The sequence below is a fragment of the Anabas testudineus genome, chromosome 9 (genome assembly GCF_900324465.2).
Source record: "Anabas testudineus chromosome 9, fAnaTes1.2, whole genome shotgun sequence".
NCBI classification, from domain to species: domain Eukaryota; kingdom Metazoa; phylum Chordata; class Actinopteri; order Anabantiformes; family Anabantidae; genus Anabas; species Anabas testudineus.
Window position 1 is genome coordinate 4,390,819 of NC_046618.1, and position 16,988 is coordinate 4,407,806.

At 42.5% G+C, this 16,988-nt stretch overlaps 1 protein-coding gene across 1 annotated transcript in view; it reads right to left on the bottom strand.

Moving 5' to 3' along the window:
* The window catches only part of sema4c (sema domain, immunoglobulin domain (Ig), transmembrane domain (TM) and short cytoplasmic domain, (semaphorin) 4C), a 73,341-nt gene extending 58,135 nt beyond the window's left edge, over positions 1-15,206 (bottom strand). Inside the window, exon 1 of the mRNA XM_026343428.1 lies at positions 14,693-15,206. The gene's annotated coding sequence lies outside the window, so the exon portion shown is untranslated. The remainder of the gene's footprint in view (positions 1-14,692) is intronic.
* Between the last annotated feature and the right edge of the window lie 1,782 nt (positions 15,207-16,988).

Sequence of the window (16,988 nt, forward strand, 5' to 3'; positions counted from 1 at the left end):
TAAAAAAAGTGCTCAACAGCACAACTCCACCGGAGTGCCACAAAGAGTGAAAAAGCACTCCGTGGCCCTTTAAGTCAAGGTTAGAGGAAAGAACTAGGCCATTTTGTTGCTGCAATGGAAAAACAAAAGCGGCAGGGTGTCTGGGTGGCAAACAGGGAGGGGGGGGTGGATGACAGCGGTACAAAGAAATCAAATAAAGACTGACAATAAATGAACTGCAGAGGAGGCCTGTGGTCACTGAGCATAAGTCACACAGCAGCTGACGACAACAATCACACACTCTGCCTCTGTCTTTTTTATCTGCAGTATTTGCCGCTTTCCTATTCTTGTCTGCATCACGCTCTCTCCCTTTTTCTCACTCTCTTTCATCATCTTAGACACTTCTTGGGCTCCCATTCTCTCAATATGGATTTTTTCTATTCTTTCATTTATTCCATCCTCTATTTTCACTTTTTCACTCTTCTGTCTGGCACTTTTGACTTCTCGCTCCCTTTCTATGTCCATTCATGTCTCCTTTCAGACACTTTTCTTTGAAGGAATTATACTGCAGTCAGAAAATACAGTTTTTAGCTTTCTTCCAAAGACTTGGATGAAAAGGCCGTCTGTGTGCTGAATATGAATCTATTGTGCTTAGCTTCCCATCATGTCTGAAAGCAGGGGGAAGCAGGAAGTAACTAAATTCAGCTTCCAGTGTCTCTAATCAATAATTTATATTACTTTTGTTTAATTCATTTACAAATGTTAGGAAAACTGTTAACCCAGCAGTCCAAAGTAAAAAACAAACAAACACGTCCTCCATTGCTTACCAATTAATTGTACTGTATCTGGGTGACTTTAATCCATACATCAGCAACTTCTAGTTTTGTTCTGTAGAAAGTTGTTTTTGATGAACTGCAGTTTCTACTGGTTTTGTGTATGACATACATTTGAGTACGCACAGATTTTGGTTTTGTTGTCTTCTCAGGCATATTGGCAACCAAAATGATGATGACAGCTCCCAGTAGAAATAGAAAACAGTTTTATTCTTCATTTCTGATTCTGCACAGGTTCAAACCAGTGAGATACAATATTTTAATGAGTGAGCTTTAAAACTGCCGGAAAGTTCGGTATATTTGGACTGATTTGACTTTAGCCAGAGCCAAGTTCTCACTACTTTAAGTGTTTATGCTAAGTTATGCAAACTATGTGGACACTCGCCCTCTGCAATTTATGCACAAACGTCAGAACGATGTCAGTCCTCTTACGTCAGAATGAAAAAAATATTGTCTTGTTGTTTCTCAAGTCTGAAGTGTGTCTACCTGTCCAGTGTGTTTATTTAAAGAAATATGAGGAACTGACCAACCGATCTGCTGGAAACCAATAAGTCACCCACTGCAACTGTTTCCATTGCATCTTCCAGCAAAGACACACACACACACACACACACACACACACACACACAGTGAGATATGTGTTTATTTCTTCATACTTCAGTAACAACACTCGTTCTGTGCACTCAGGTGTTTCGAGTGTTAATGTATTTGTGTGTAAGTTATGTCAAACTCTGTGCTACAGCCCAGTTGAGAAGAGACACACACACATAAATCATAACTACAAGCAGTTGATGCCTTCATACTAATTACAAACTGTCTCTGGGTGTGTGTGTGTGTGTGTGTGTTTTAGAGTGTGTTTGTGTGTGTGTGGGAGATGTGACGCAGTATGTACGACAGAACAAGAATATGTGAGAACAGAGTGTGCATGAATGTGTCGGTATGCTACAGCGCATGTGTTTGTTGATTTTAGAAAGCTCGCCCCCACCCAGAGACAGACACACACACACACACACACACACACACACACACACAAATACGCACGGCTTCTCTTTCCCAAACCCCCGGTGCCTTTGTGTGTCAGTTTTATCAGGGTGTGTGTCTGTGTGTACGTGTGTGCGCACGTACACACATCTTAATCTCCCAGCTCAGACAAACCCAGCAGAGATTCTAGTAAATGTTGTTAATAAAGTCTAGTGGGAGCTCTGTCTGTCATAAAACTGTGATAACACACACACACACACACACGTAGATATATATAATTAATAAGACTAAAGGAGAGACAGACACAAAGCACTCAGACAAAGGCTCACCCTCACAAACACACACACCTACACACACACACACTCGCGCAAACACACAAAATCAAGACACACTGGTACAACACACACATACACACACTCACATTCAGACACAAAGGGATGGAAATGCATACAGGTTAACATACTCACATAGATGCAGACACAAAGAAGCAGCCTTACAGACACAAAGAAACAAATCCACACACCTTTAAGTGAAAGAAAAAACACATACACACACACACTAGCTGCAGCAGACGGTGTGGGGCTGACAGCATGCAGCAGATCCAACACCAGTGCTGTGATGCACAAAGCGGCCTGCCGATGAGCAACACAATCTTCATACGTTACGAGCGCTGAGGCACCACGCTGTGATGGCAAACGCAGCTCTACAGAGGATGGTTTTGTGCGCTACATAATACGGGTGGTGTTCAACAACACAGCAGCTCCGTGGAACAAAGCAAGTGTCCACACAGCTGCAAAAGAGGGAAATCTCACACACACACACACACACACAAATACACAGCACTGCTGCAGTGTGCTCAGGCTGTTGTTAATTATGAAATGTGGGTTTTCACACACACACACACACACACACACACACAGAGTTACCTGGCACAACCCTCAGATTTAAGTGGCTGTCACTATGATTTTATATTAGAGGAGTGTAATCCCAGGAGGCTGGGGCAGAAAACATTCATCCAACTGTTTTCATCCTAAAGCTCCCCCAATTTCACAAAGCTTACGTTAACGTCCAACTTCTGCACTTACCTCACAATGTGCAGTATGTGTTTTAATGTGAATGAGGGGCATCATTAAGCAGGCTGGTTGTGGGTCTGGGAAAGAAAACAGAGCCACACAGGTGAGGTGGTTTACTGAAGAGATGTGGAAGCATGTAATTATGCTGAGGGAAGCCTTTTTCATGTAGCATCCTATTACCATTCATCACGAGAGCTCAGCGCTTTTTGTCAGGTCTGTATCTGTTCACAGCACCAGTAATCCCACGGCACTAACTGCACATGTTACGTACATTAGACAGGACTCAGTGTTGTGGCTGTTATTATGAAGTTGAGGTGTTGTAACTCGAAGAACACTGGCGTTCAGCAAAGCTGTCTGAATCAATAATTCCATAATAATTCAATTTTTATTTTAAAATCCTGAACATTAAACCTTTAATGGACTTTCATATCTATCTATCTAACCCACTGGGGTTCAAATCCCACCTGTGGCCTACCTCCAGTAGGGGTCCTTATGCAAGACCCTCCTTACGCTTACCCTACCTACCATTGTAAGTCGCTTTGGATAAAAACGTCTGCTAAATGCAACAGAAATTGCATTTTGCTAAGTTAAGTGTGCCACACTTAGTAAATGACACACCACTTATAATTTAGTTTTAGCATCATCTCCTTCTTTGGCCTCTTTGACACTAGATAATCACAAGAGGAACAGACACACACTCAGCAAAACGTGCAACACCACCCCTCCGTTAGCCAGCTAAGCGTTAGGAGAAAGAGACACAGATGCAATCCACCATAACCACACACACCCAGTTACCAATGCACACACACACACACACACGCGCAGCAGCTAACTTAATTTCAAAATCAATTAATTAAAAAGCACGGTCCTCTCCCACAGGGAGTGAAAGACAAATTTGAGGAATTTAATCCTGGTACACAAATCAGAGCTGTTCAGCCACAGAGATATGAGAGGAGAGGATGGAGGGAGGGATGGTTGGAGGGATGGAGGGATGGAGGGAGGGAGAGTGGACGGTCAATGAACTTTAAATAGGCAAGGCAATTTAACTCAGTCACTTCAATTCTACATGACATCTCTTACATTTCCTACGGTCTATCTATCTATCTATCTATCTATCTATCTATCTATCTATCTATCTATTGCCTCATGGTGAGGTTTATAAGCATCACTCCCTCATTGTCTCTTTCCATTAGTTTTCAGGCTTTTTTAGAGACGTGTTATTGATTTTTTGACACGTAGAGTCCTCAGAGGGGGCTGACAGTGTGTGTGTGTGTGTGTGTGTGTGTGTGTGTAGACCTTTATGCATGTGGGGGTGTGCGTGTTCTCTGCGGCTGGTCTATCATCTGGCAAAAAAATAAAATAAAAATAAAAAATCATAATAAAGAGTTTGCCTTTCCCTCCTCCCTGGTGCTCCTGAGAAATATTTTGCCTAATAGGTACGAGAAAAAAAAAAAACCCACTAAGATAAATGGTTCCATATGCCTGTATGTGTGTGAGAGAGCATTCAGACAATGTCGACATTAAGAGTGTGTGTGAAAACAAGAAGTCATGTGTTCAAATGTCTGGAAAGCAATTTCTGTTTTCATTATGCAGAATAGACTTTGATAGCAGATGATACATCTTTTCATTGTTCTTAATGTATCAAAACATGGGCAGTACATGAATGTACTAGCTGTTCATGGTATAGCTAATTTTGTGTAAATGATGTATACTTTATGTGTCTACAGGTTGCAGGCTGTAGGTAAAGGACTCATTTCAATGAAATACTATCATCTACAGTAGCATAAAATGCTAATTCTCCAGTAAAGTATACTCAAAATTAAACATAAGTGCTGTACTTCAGTAAATGGTGTTGGAAAACGTGAATGTGTTCATCACACTACAATCGAATATGCCTGTACACTATGTATGTGTGTGTGAGTGTGTGTGTAACAGGCTGCTCACGGAGAGGTCCATTACAAAAATACACAAGGAGCACAGCAGTGGGGACTAAATGGAAGAAAAAAGCATAAGAGTGGGAGCCATGAAGCAAAGATTGAAAGAGAGAGCAAGGAAAGAAGGTGAAAGCCAGGTTGGAAATTGATGGCGTAATTGTTGACTGCTGGTCGGCTCTTATCTTGGTTCCTCAGGGCTGTTGTCTGGGAGAGCTGGCTTCTTTCTCGCTCTCCAATCTCTGTCTCTCTGCCTAGGTGTGGACCAAATCTGGCATCCATATATTTTTCTCTGTGTTTTTCCCGTCCCTTGTATTTTCAATCTGTCTTTCTTCTCTTTTATCTTTCTTCCGTCTTATTATTATGGACTCATCCCATTGGACATCCGTCCGTCCAGAGAGTCAGACATCATGCAGAGAGCAGTAGACTGGAAAAGAGCCACAGGAGAAGGGGGAAGTGAAGCCAGTCGGGGGTCAAAGGTGAGCCTGCAGCAGGATAGGGGCGGGTGAGGGGGCAAACACAGGCTCTGTTTCTTTCTGTCACCTCCTCCCCAGCACACAAGCCAGAGCAACACCTAAACAACAGATCTATTATAGCTGCAGCTGCTGATACAGCTGGGCTCTAAGGAGATGCTCAAGGACTCGGGGCTAATGATGTGGCTAACCAGAGCTAGCATTAATAACCAAGTCGTTTAAAGAAGTGGCAGGTATCTGGATGTTGGAGGAGAATCTGAATGAGTAAAGCTGGATTTCGACATACTGTAACTTAAAGGGTAAACAAAGGTCCTTGCATAGATGCTTAGACTTTATTTTACTGTTTATAGTGTAGTGTGATCAGACTCTTCAGTGGAATCCAGCGATGTACGACAATAAATCCAGCTTAAAACTCCCCAAACTGTCGAGGTAGCCCTGAGTAAAGCACTTCACTTTTACTATCTACTGGACCACCTGTGGAGAAATAGCACTATGTAAAATCTTCATGGACTCCTGGTACTATAGTGTTTAGTTTGTTTTAGCTTAAGCACATAATGCTAAAAGATAATTAGTAGTTTAATAAAGGGTTGGCCCCCAGCTGCTCTAGTGGATGATGCTCGATGGCCCACGTAGATGTCTGCTGTTGTACAGGGGAGCTGCCACTGTGCAGGCAGACTGTGTGTGAAAGATGAAGTGAACAAGTAAAGGGAAACACAATACAGATTCTGTCCATACATCTAATATATAGGCATGTCAGTCTAATATCATCATTACACTGACAATTTCCAGTGGTATTTTGTCTGGATCTCATTGCATCTACTGTAATGGGGCAATGGAGAAGAAGTACAAGTAGGCGGAGTGTCAGCATCACCATCAAAAGCAAACAGCACGTTTAGGATATCTAATATCTAATAATGTCCCACTCGTATTAACTCAGCATTCAAGGTAAAAGGGGCTGTGATTAAAGTGAACAAATCTTTCATAAAAGACATCAGAGATTATGACTAGTCACCCTGCTGCCGTAGTGTTAACAGCTGTATCAGTTTCTCCTGTGCTGCACATGAAGAAAAGTAGCAGTGACTCATGGGCTCAAATCATGCTGGAGTCATCACACTGGGATCCATGAGGCTAAATCTGATTATCAGTCAGGGGGCCCCCTGATTAGTCAAGGGGGAGAGACATCTCACTCCTCTTCATTGCACTTAAAATCATTTCCAACAAATCATGCTGCAGCATTACTGAGACATTTCCAATTAAGGGAAAGAAATACACCTCAGCTGTGAAGATATTTAAACAGTGTTTCACACTTTGTCTGCTATCCTCTTCACACTTGCCAAAAGAGCTCCATATGACAGTAAAACAATGCATTTGTTCAGTAATAAAAGCCACACTGATCTATCATTGATTTTTCAACATTTAAGAGTACCATTGACTTCCCTGTAAGACTCGATAGGCTGGGTATCCATTAGGAAGTGCAACGCTAAGTTAACTTTGAATTTCCAATTATAGGTGCTAGGCTGGGTAAACATCTATATTTTCATTTAAAGGAGCTAATGACTCACTCTGATTTTTCTACAGGCCAAGATAACACTAGACAAACAGAGCAGGAAATAAGCAGGGTAGCTCACAGTCTCCAAACAGCTATGAAAGCTTAACTACTCCCACACACTAGCTCAACAGAGCTCTCAGAGAGCAGCCATGTATGGGCCCTTCTCCTCCTGATAAGCCTGCACAGGCCCCTCCATAGTGCCTACCCTGGAGAGAGGCCATTAGCCTGGCTCCAGCTCCTTCCTGAATAAGCTACAGCTTACCAGCCTGCGAGCAGTAGGGCAAATTTTTATTGTCTTTTCAAAACTTTATGTGCGAGTGTGGGGTGATAGTTTGGGAGGGGCTGTACATGCAGCAGTCTGCAAAGCTGTATGTGCATGCGTGTGTGTGCGTGTGTGTGTGTGCGTGTGTGTGTGTGTGTGTTCAAGCTGTGTGCTCCTGGCACTTCCTGCCCACTAACGGCCTGTCCCACGGTAGGGAGGGCAAGCTCTATCAGAGTAGAACAATGCCAAAAAAAGGCTGCCATAAAAACAAACTACCATGCTCTGTTTAGCACAGGGAAGAGGAGGTTAGGGGCCCACTTTCCTCTGCACACCCCCTGACCACTGCATCGTTGTTCACATACATCGTAGCACACAATCCCAGATAGCCAGTCCATGAGCAGATGTTTTTACTGTTATCAATTTGCTGCTGGCCAATACACATTTGCATATACTATCCAGGACACAATGGCTGAAAACAGCAAAGCGTGAGCGCTGAATAAGCACAGGCATATATAGTACGATATGCAAAGTGCACACATAAACAAGAATTAGCACACAGCAGTGTTACCACTGACAGTAAACAATGGAAATCTCTGCATTCACACTGGGCCCAAACAGCTTTGACGTGTCACTAAAACCAGAATAACAAAAAGCAGAACAATTCCAGCGGTCCTCTGTTCACAAAACCGAGCCAGAAAACATCTGCTGAGTCGGAACAAACAAAACAACAAGCAGCTGATGAACCGGCGTGTCAAGGGCCACAGAAAACATACTAAATACCTTACATGGTGTCCCTGAAACCCACTTGGCTTACTGACAAGGGGTTTTGCCAAACATATTACAATCACTCCCCATGGACGTATCTGAGAAACAGTATATAAAAGGAAAGAGGAGTCCAGCAATGATGACACAGTCATTGAATACAACAAAGATGATCCTCCTCCAGTCTGTTTTCTAATCAATTAACCAACCAATGGCCAAAGATACTACATGTAGATGGATATGTGATGTATAAATGTAGATGCTATAATCTTTTTTTTATGCAGCAGTAAAAGTTACATTAAAGCAGTTACAACCCATTAAAGCGAAAACATTCGGGGAAGTTAGAGTATTTTCTTTCATGTCAGGCAGGAGCAAGCAGTTAGCTTAGCATAAAGAGAGGCCGGGAACAGCGTAACTTCACTTTATACAATGATAACAAAGCACCGCTAATTAACAAATTAAATATTGTTTAAAAGAGTGGAGAGGTTCAACTAATAGAGCACCTCATTTGCAGCTTGTCAGCTGTAGACGTTTTAGGAAATATACTTATTCCCTTTCATTCTGAGAGTTTGAAGAAGTCTTTTCAATCAATAGAAGAATCAAGATCACAGACGGTCCATGTACATATGAAACTTTCCTTAGGTTCTACTACTAAAGTTGCTCTTTAACTGTTTTTGAGAATGAATACAGAAAGACATCCACCGCCTCCATCGCAGTTTAAAGTTTAATGTCAAACTTTCTGTGTCAGTATTTGCTGAAATACTGTCAGGTCATCACTTTGTATGACATCGTTAACCCCGCTCTATCTCTAATTAAAGAATCAACTCAACCTTTTGGACTTCTGTGCCCTGTTTTGCATAAAACCTTTGATGGAAACCCAGTTATTGATAGATAAACATAGACAGAGAGCAGAGCAGCATAGAGAGAGGCGGTGGAAAAGGGGGAGACACAGACAGACAGAGAGAGCACGAGGCTGGCGGGCAGCAGATGGCCAATAGTGGTCAACTGGTAACAAACAAGCAGGTCAGGGCTGTCCTCCACCTCCACTCTACCACTCATAAATAATGCAGAGGACTGGAGCCACCCACAAGAGCTCCACCATGTTTTTTTTAAAGGCCTCCAGATTGTTGTTCTGAAGGAAGGCAAAAATGTTTATTTAATGGTGGGTCTATGGAGCTATGGATTACTCTCTGTTCGTTCATTTGTTTCAGACAACAGTTATTAGATCCGGGCGAGGGCTCCTACCCCTGCATTCAGGCATTTTTACACTTACATTGATCAGAGTGGTGGGGGAAATGACAGGTCAGCATGAAAAGCTTCAATGAACAAAAACTCAAGAGTCAAAAGATTTGGTGCATCCAGCTAATTCTTGCTCTACTGTTCTGCCTTCAGGAGCGTCTGTGTGCACCATATTGGATTTTCCACCACTCTGACTTTCCTAGAAACACTTCTCCCCCCTCCAGGCTTATTTATTTATTGATTGCCCCAAAGGGGGCCTGCATCATTCATAGACAGTGACAAATATTTATTACTGCCTTGTGTTCTATAGTCTGAGAATATTGCATTTTTTGGCAATAATGTTAATTTGTGACAATAATGCCAATAAAACTTCATTTAATTTAACTGAATTGAGAGAAAGATCTATAATGGCTTCTCCCGGGGCATTTAGGGTACTGGCACTAGCATTAGAGCCACCAAAAGGATTATACTTCTTTCCCCTATGCCAGCATAGTTTTCATTCACAATAGGCTGAATATGCACTCGTCTGTTCAATTAAAGTTGAGCTACTGTATATAAGTGGTAAGAGCTTACACTTTGGCAATGCAAAAATGACCTCATTATGCTGCTTGAATTGAGCCGAAACAAATGAGAGAGAGGAAGAGGGGGAAAAAAAATGTGTGTGTAAGTGGGTGAGAGACGGAGGGAGCTCAAAGGAAGGCTAAGTTGCAGACGAGCAAAAGCTTCTTCTCTCGGAACAACTGCAATCACAGCCACTGCCAAAACCCTCTGGATCCATCCTCAGTGCCCGACGGAAACTTCTCAACTTAAAGCCTCAGAGAGTGGGCTGCAGCATGTGCAGGGTGCTGAATGTGTGCATGTGTGTGTGCACTTTGGCTTGAGCACGGCCTGTGTTCTACATGAATTGTGCCTTTTGTAGCATTTTAACATCCATAAATTGTTGCTGCATCTACTTTGAGACGTTTGACACATTTCTGTAAACAAAAGAGCTCAAACACTTAAAATCGAGAAAAGACTAGCAACCATCTACATATGCTGATAATAACCTACATACAGTATTTATCATGTAGAATAAGAGAATCAGTCTAGCACAAATGATTGGGCTTCATGTTGACCGAGTCTGTCTGGACCGTCACAGATTTAGGAGGCTGTAGCACTGACATACCAACATGGAAAGTATGAATTGGCCTTTTGAACAAACTTCATAATTAAGTTATATTTTAGTATAATAACTGAAAAACTGTGTTTGTAAGTATGTGTATCATGTGATACACGATACACATACTTAGTCATTTGTAGTCTATTAATGGGACACAACAATAAACATACCTTTCTAGAAGGAGTAAGTAGTAAATCTAAAAGCATCTGTAATAATATCACAATCTTCCAATCTATGTTGTAAGTAAAACAAATATTATTATGCTGCGTTCCATCAACCACAGAGTCAGAGCTGACGTCTCTAGTTGATCACATTCCAGTTCACCTGGTCAGGTTAATCATAACAATACCTGTTCTAGACAGGTTAGCCACTGTTAGCAATATGTAAACAGTCCAGTGAGTAGGACTGTTTTATTGAGATAGAAGTAAGATCAGGTCTAATTTTCTGAATAAGAAATCCATATATATATATATATATATATATATATATATATATATATATATATATATATATATATATATATATATATATATATATATATATATATATAGGGTTCTTTCCAGTTGAAATTTCCATACAGAAACTCAGAAATTGCAATTTTTCAGTTCAAATTAAAGCAAAAATAACACAACTGGCATTTAGTCAATTTCATCCATGGTACTTATTGATGTGTGCTCAGTTTTTAGCGTCCTCCGGACATTTCTAATGAGCTGTTCCCCTTTTCTTTGCATTGTGTACAACCTGCAGTGCATCTTCAGAGTCCTCCTGAACTGATTTACAGCACAACGAAAGACTTAGAGCAGACAGAAAAGCAGAAGGTGCTTCTTCTAGAGAAAACACTGCAAAATGGCAGATGGTGGAAAGAGAGAAAGGTTAATGAAAGAACGTAAAAACAAAAGTCTCTGAAACAGGATTGAGGAAAGACAAATAAAAGCATTTCACAGGGAGAAAAGACAAGAGGCAGCATCTAGTTAGAGAAAGCACAAGGTTCACAGTTTATTATCTTACTTTTGACAAATCCTAGAAACGAAATGAAGCCGTGTTTGTGTGCGATTCACTGAATCACGCTCGGTGTCACTGTGTCATTTTAGGCTGCAGCTGTGCACATATTACAACTTCTCCCATATCACACACATACACGCACACACACGTACACATGACCTTGTCTCTATAGTGTATACGGTTCTTCATAATGAACCGATAACAATGACAATGAAGGCTGAATGCATAGAAACATAAAGTATATATCTCTTTGACCCTGCACCCTGCCAAAGCCCATTTACCATGACGTTCCTGTAAACAAGCCTCTTGCCTTAGTTCTTCTCTAAACATCAGCCTGTCCAGCCCAGCCATGCCTCCTACTGTTCCCCTCTAGTGAACACACACATGCACACACACACACACACACACGACCCATCTGCTTCCGCGCTCCAGACCATGCATCTGGGTTGCCACGAACCATATCTGTGCTTAACACAAACATACACACACATACGCACACACTGTGAAGACTTCAAAGGACGAGTCATGGCGACTCAGTTCATGCATTACAACACGGGGGGCACGGTTGCACATGTCAACTCAGCACACAGACCAGTTTGAAACAGCGAAAAAAGCAACAACAACAACAAAAAAAAGAGGAATTTGCTTCTTAAAAAATGAGACAGAAGGATCGAAATCGATGGTGGGATGTACTGTAAAGGACGCTGAAGAAAAGAATCTGATGCATCAACTGTTGCTCAGCAGAGGATGGAAAAAAAAGAAAAAATCCTCTCCCACGATCCATAACACATTATCGTCAGCAAATTCAGATCCTTCCATACGCTGTCACAACAGCATAGCCTGCATGAACACGGGCTCGCTGGTCTGTGTGTTTGTGTGTGTTCCTGAATGTGAATCACTGGAGTTACATAATCAGAAATCATCCCATTATCACAGGAGTTTGCTGTGCATTCAGCTGCTCACCATGTGGGCTACGGGATCTGTTGCATTGACGTGATACATGTGACACAGGGATGACAATTAAACACACACACACACACACACACACACAGAGCAAGACAGGAGACATCTGGTGCAGTGACGGTGTAACAGCTATGACGCAGTGTTGGCCCTTTGGTGTCAAAACACACAGTTTTTGTCACATATGCACACACACACACAGCAGCACAACGGGCAAATGCACACGCTGACACAGAGGATGAAGAAGAGCTCCTCAAGGCTAAAGATTCATCGTCATCTTCGGTTTAAGGAAACTTTACTTTCCTCTTTTTTCTGATCACTAAACAGTGGAGAACATCGCTGGCAGATTCATTGATTATGAAAATAACTGTTAGCTGGAGCCCTGTGATCAGCAGCAGACCAGCGCTCTGAAACACATGTCCAACACTACACCCGGGGGGGGAGGGGACATGAGCCCACAATAAAAACACACACAGGGTATAAATAACAGATAAAAGTTTTAGATGTTCGGCTGCGAAAAGCATGTCTGCTTGCATGTACTGTATGCATGATGCATGTGCTCCTTTGTCTGCCTGACTGCGTGACGTTTAACTATGCGAGTGTGAGGAGCACGGGGACATGTGCGAGGGGAGATGGGAAGGAGGCTGGCCGTCAGGATGTGGAGTCCATTGTCTGTCCGACAATGAAGAGATCCAGTCTGCAGGAGTCCTGTGGCTCTCTCAATTGAGGCATTAACATCTGGGGCCAGAGGGCTGCAGTGTGTGTGTGTGTGTGTGCGTGTGTGTGTGTGAGAGAGAGTGTGTGCCTTTGTTGCAACTGCCCTGGATACCACTGGATTTCCAGGGCTTTTTAATACCACACTAGGAATAATGCAGATGTCACAATGAATCCCTCAAACAACCAAATTGGTTTTCAAACATTTCTCCTTGTAACCTGCTTCAGTCTTGTCTAATCTACTCTGTGCATTTATATCAAGGATGTGTGTGTGTGTGTGTGTGTGTGTGTGTGTGTGTGTGTGTGTGTGTGTGTCTAAAGGCCTGCGAACTTGATTTCACAAATTAAAAGGTGAGTAAAGTGAATTTCTGCAGGATTATCCTCCGCTACATCCCTCTGCACTGCAAATGTCAACGTGCAGCTCAGTGGGAACACTGAATTGTACCAGTATAGTAGTTTCATTAATCTTTGCAAATAAAGCGGCCGACATACACAAACACGCGCTCGCGGATTTTTTCGAGCTATCCGCCCTCCAAGCTTGAAAATGAAATGAGAAATAAATCCTATAACAAACTTTATGAGAAAATGACACAGATAGCACAGCAGAAAGTGGATCCTCAAGCAACATGCATATGAAGTTATCCTCGCTGCCTCCTCCATCACACATGGCATTAACATGACTCTAACTAACTTCACCCACAACCCTCACAGAGTGTTAGTCCACTGGCAGTGGCACCATGCAGTTTGTAAAAAACAAAAAAAAAGGGGGGGAAACAGGCAGACCCCCGTCCTCTCCCCACTCCTCCTCCTAAAACACCACCTTTTTACAAAAACCTTTGCTCGCTGTCCAGCACAGACGCCTTGACCACCCACCCCCCACATCCTCCTCCTCAGTAATTACAACAATTCCCTCGACTGAAGCTAATACTTAATTCATTAAGGCAAACAAATCAGGAAAGGAATAAGGAGGAAAAGCACTCCAAAGTAATATCAGAAGTCAGTGGATTACTGTCACCAGAAGAGCTTAATTTCTGAGTGTCAGCTGAGCAAGTGGTACATAGAGGGACTCCTTGCTTTTATGGTTTTGGAAGTGGATGATAGCTACAACTGCTGCATGAAAATCACATGTTTTTGCTCTTGGAGTGAGGACTACTTTGCAACGCGCCATCACCCCCTCTCTCTAAAATGCAAACTATATGTTCAGGTATAGAGTCAACAGGAATCACAAAGTAACTTGGGGATAACAGTGAAATATCATTTTGATGGTCATCGGCTGCCGAGCAAAGAAGGAAACCTGAAAGTTCAAAATAGGGCAGCACCCGCTCCAGACTTAGAAACTAGACCATGAATTGATGTGTGCTAAGCAGTGGTGCACAGGAACAGCACTGTGTCATACATCATGTGGAGATGATGCAGTGTAGTTGCACTGCTACAGTAGATTGTGATTCCGGGGCAGTATACATAGTGGAGATCCACAGACTACAGTGAATCCCCGGGATTGATCCCAGCCAACTGCTCCTGACCGCAGTGCGCTGTGTTTACTCTGAAAGTTGCATCAGGCTGAGCCTCGAACACGCAAATGTGTGAATCAGACCACGCATCGGATCTCAACGCGTCCTATTTCCAAGGGGTAAAAGGGGGGCTTCATGGCAACAGTTGGAGATCCGGAGACTCCGGATTCAGCGTGTTTTCTCCCTCTGCCTCCTCCGTCTACTTTTAATCCAGCCACCTCGCAGCTCTGCGACCATTACGATAAATAACAGCTCCAAACTTACCTCCTTATTCCGGTGATGGTAGTGATGATCGCGGGCAGCGCGTCCTGCGCTTTCCTCTCCGTCTTTCTCTGACGACAGATCCAGTATCCTGCTCTCCGCTCTCTCTTCCTTCTCCGTTATCTCGGATTTGTTTCAGAATTGGAGTTATAAATTATTCCACATCCTCATCAATTTCGGATGAATTCGCCCGCGGGTTTTCTCTCTCTCTCTCTCTCTTTTCTCGCCTCGTCTCCTCTATTTCTTTAAATGTCTGGACTATAAGGCAAATGAAGCCATATGATCCTGTCATTCAGTTTCTACAGAGGAACTGGTTCTCAGCGCAACTCCCTCCCAAGGCTTTGTAACACGAAACCACAGGAGGAGGAGAAAAGGGGGGAAAACAGAAAAGAAAAGAGTGAATATAATCCACTATCTGGGACGAGCCAGATGGATCTATCCGCCTCTTTGTGTCTCTGCGCACAAGTTTGAGCAGTCCCCCTTTTTCAAACAGACATATCGGAGTGGCCGTGGCGCTGCGTCTCTGTGCCAGTCTCCACTGGAAATGATGTGTGTGTGTGTGGCGCTGCAGCGTGTGTGCGCCCCCAGCCTGCTTCTGCAGTACGCATCACAGCAGGGACCTGGGAGGATTTAAAAAAAAAAAAAAAAAGGCACACAAACCTCATTAGCCTCTCCTACCACGGGCCCCGGCACACGAGAGGGGCCCCCAGCAGCCATTACACAGCTTGATTATGACCGCGTCATTGTGGGGAGAGTGAAGGTCTGTTGTAGCAGAGTGTTTCCCATTCGTGGTCTGACCTGAGACACTCAGAGGCGGGTTCACCTCCACTTCCTGCTCTGCTGAAGTGCCCATGTGCAAGGCAGTGACTTCAGCTCTGCTCTGAATCTGAATACGTTCAGACTGTGCAGTGGTGGTGTTTCAACCAAGAATTGAATAATCAGACTTTCTAATCTAAAGCGTGTTCTTCATAACATTTAAGATTTATGTGTTAACGTTGTCTTCATGATACATTATCTTTCCATTGATTGCTACTTTCCAGCTAAATGCTGCAGCCACCACAGAGGAGGCCGAGTTCAAGCACTGGTCGAAGAAATATTGACATCTTGTCCTATTAAAAGCAATAACATCACGAAATGTTTTCTGAAAGTGCTGAAGAAACTCTCCGAGTGTAGTAGAACAGACTTTTTAATAAAGTGGGACAAATTTTGTTTCAGGCACTCAAACTTTTAAAGTGAATGATCTTTGCATATTCATAGATTCTAAGTGTTTCACCAAGGGAGAAGAAGCATGTGATTTTACCAGATTTTAATAGGATAATTGATGTTTCGGGGGCAAATCACCATTTCTGTGTCTTAAACATGTCCGGGGAGGACATTTAACTGGAATATTTTGGACGTCATTTCCATTAACAAAGTAAATTTTCCATTACCAGATTTTGCGATCTCTGGCCTGTTATTCAAGAGTAATTTGAAGTTCATTGTCCTGCCTCGTGACAAGAGGATGAGCCAGAGACTCTCGGAGGTTAATGTCCACTCTACTCTTGAACCAAAGTCCCTCTGGTCTCCGCAGTAAGCCACCAGTCATTGCTTGCACTGTATATATTACTTAGCACTCTTAAAGGGGTAGTCCAACACAGAACAGTTGAATAGTTTAACTCATAGAAGAAGAAGAGACTTACATATATTAGCATTTATTCCCTAGTATGGCTAAAGTTTCTAAAAAGTGATTCCTACATTTTCCACAATGCATCCCACTAGCATCCTTCAGATTTGAAAAGCTCCTACAGCCCCAAAGAAGACTTTTTTACAGACTGATTAATTCTCCTGCGACTTTATGTGTAAAATTAGTGGATTGTTCCTTTAACTACAATAACAACAGACCTGTGGAAGCAGGGGAATTACTGTAAAATACAATAAACCATCCAACCAGTAACAAAGAGAGATCACATGAAATGAGATCAGCCTGTTGCCCTGGTGCATGAGAGGAGGTTTTCCCTTCAGACCTGCATCCCGATGATTCAGTAGAAACTGGGTCTACACTCAGTCAATGTTTATTGATTGTGAATTGCTAGTGATTTAATGTGATTATCATGAATGCACAAAGAGGCAAAATAAGAAATAATCCCGGGCAGTGAGGAGAAAAACATGAAATAACACGCAAGATTTAGGATTATGATCCAAAGATTAAGTGTGCAGATTAGAAGGCGAATATCAGGAAAATAATCTGTGTGGATTAGCACAGAAAATGTTGCAAGTGATTTTTTTTTTTTTTGTTTTGTCTTCAGTGTAACTATTGACG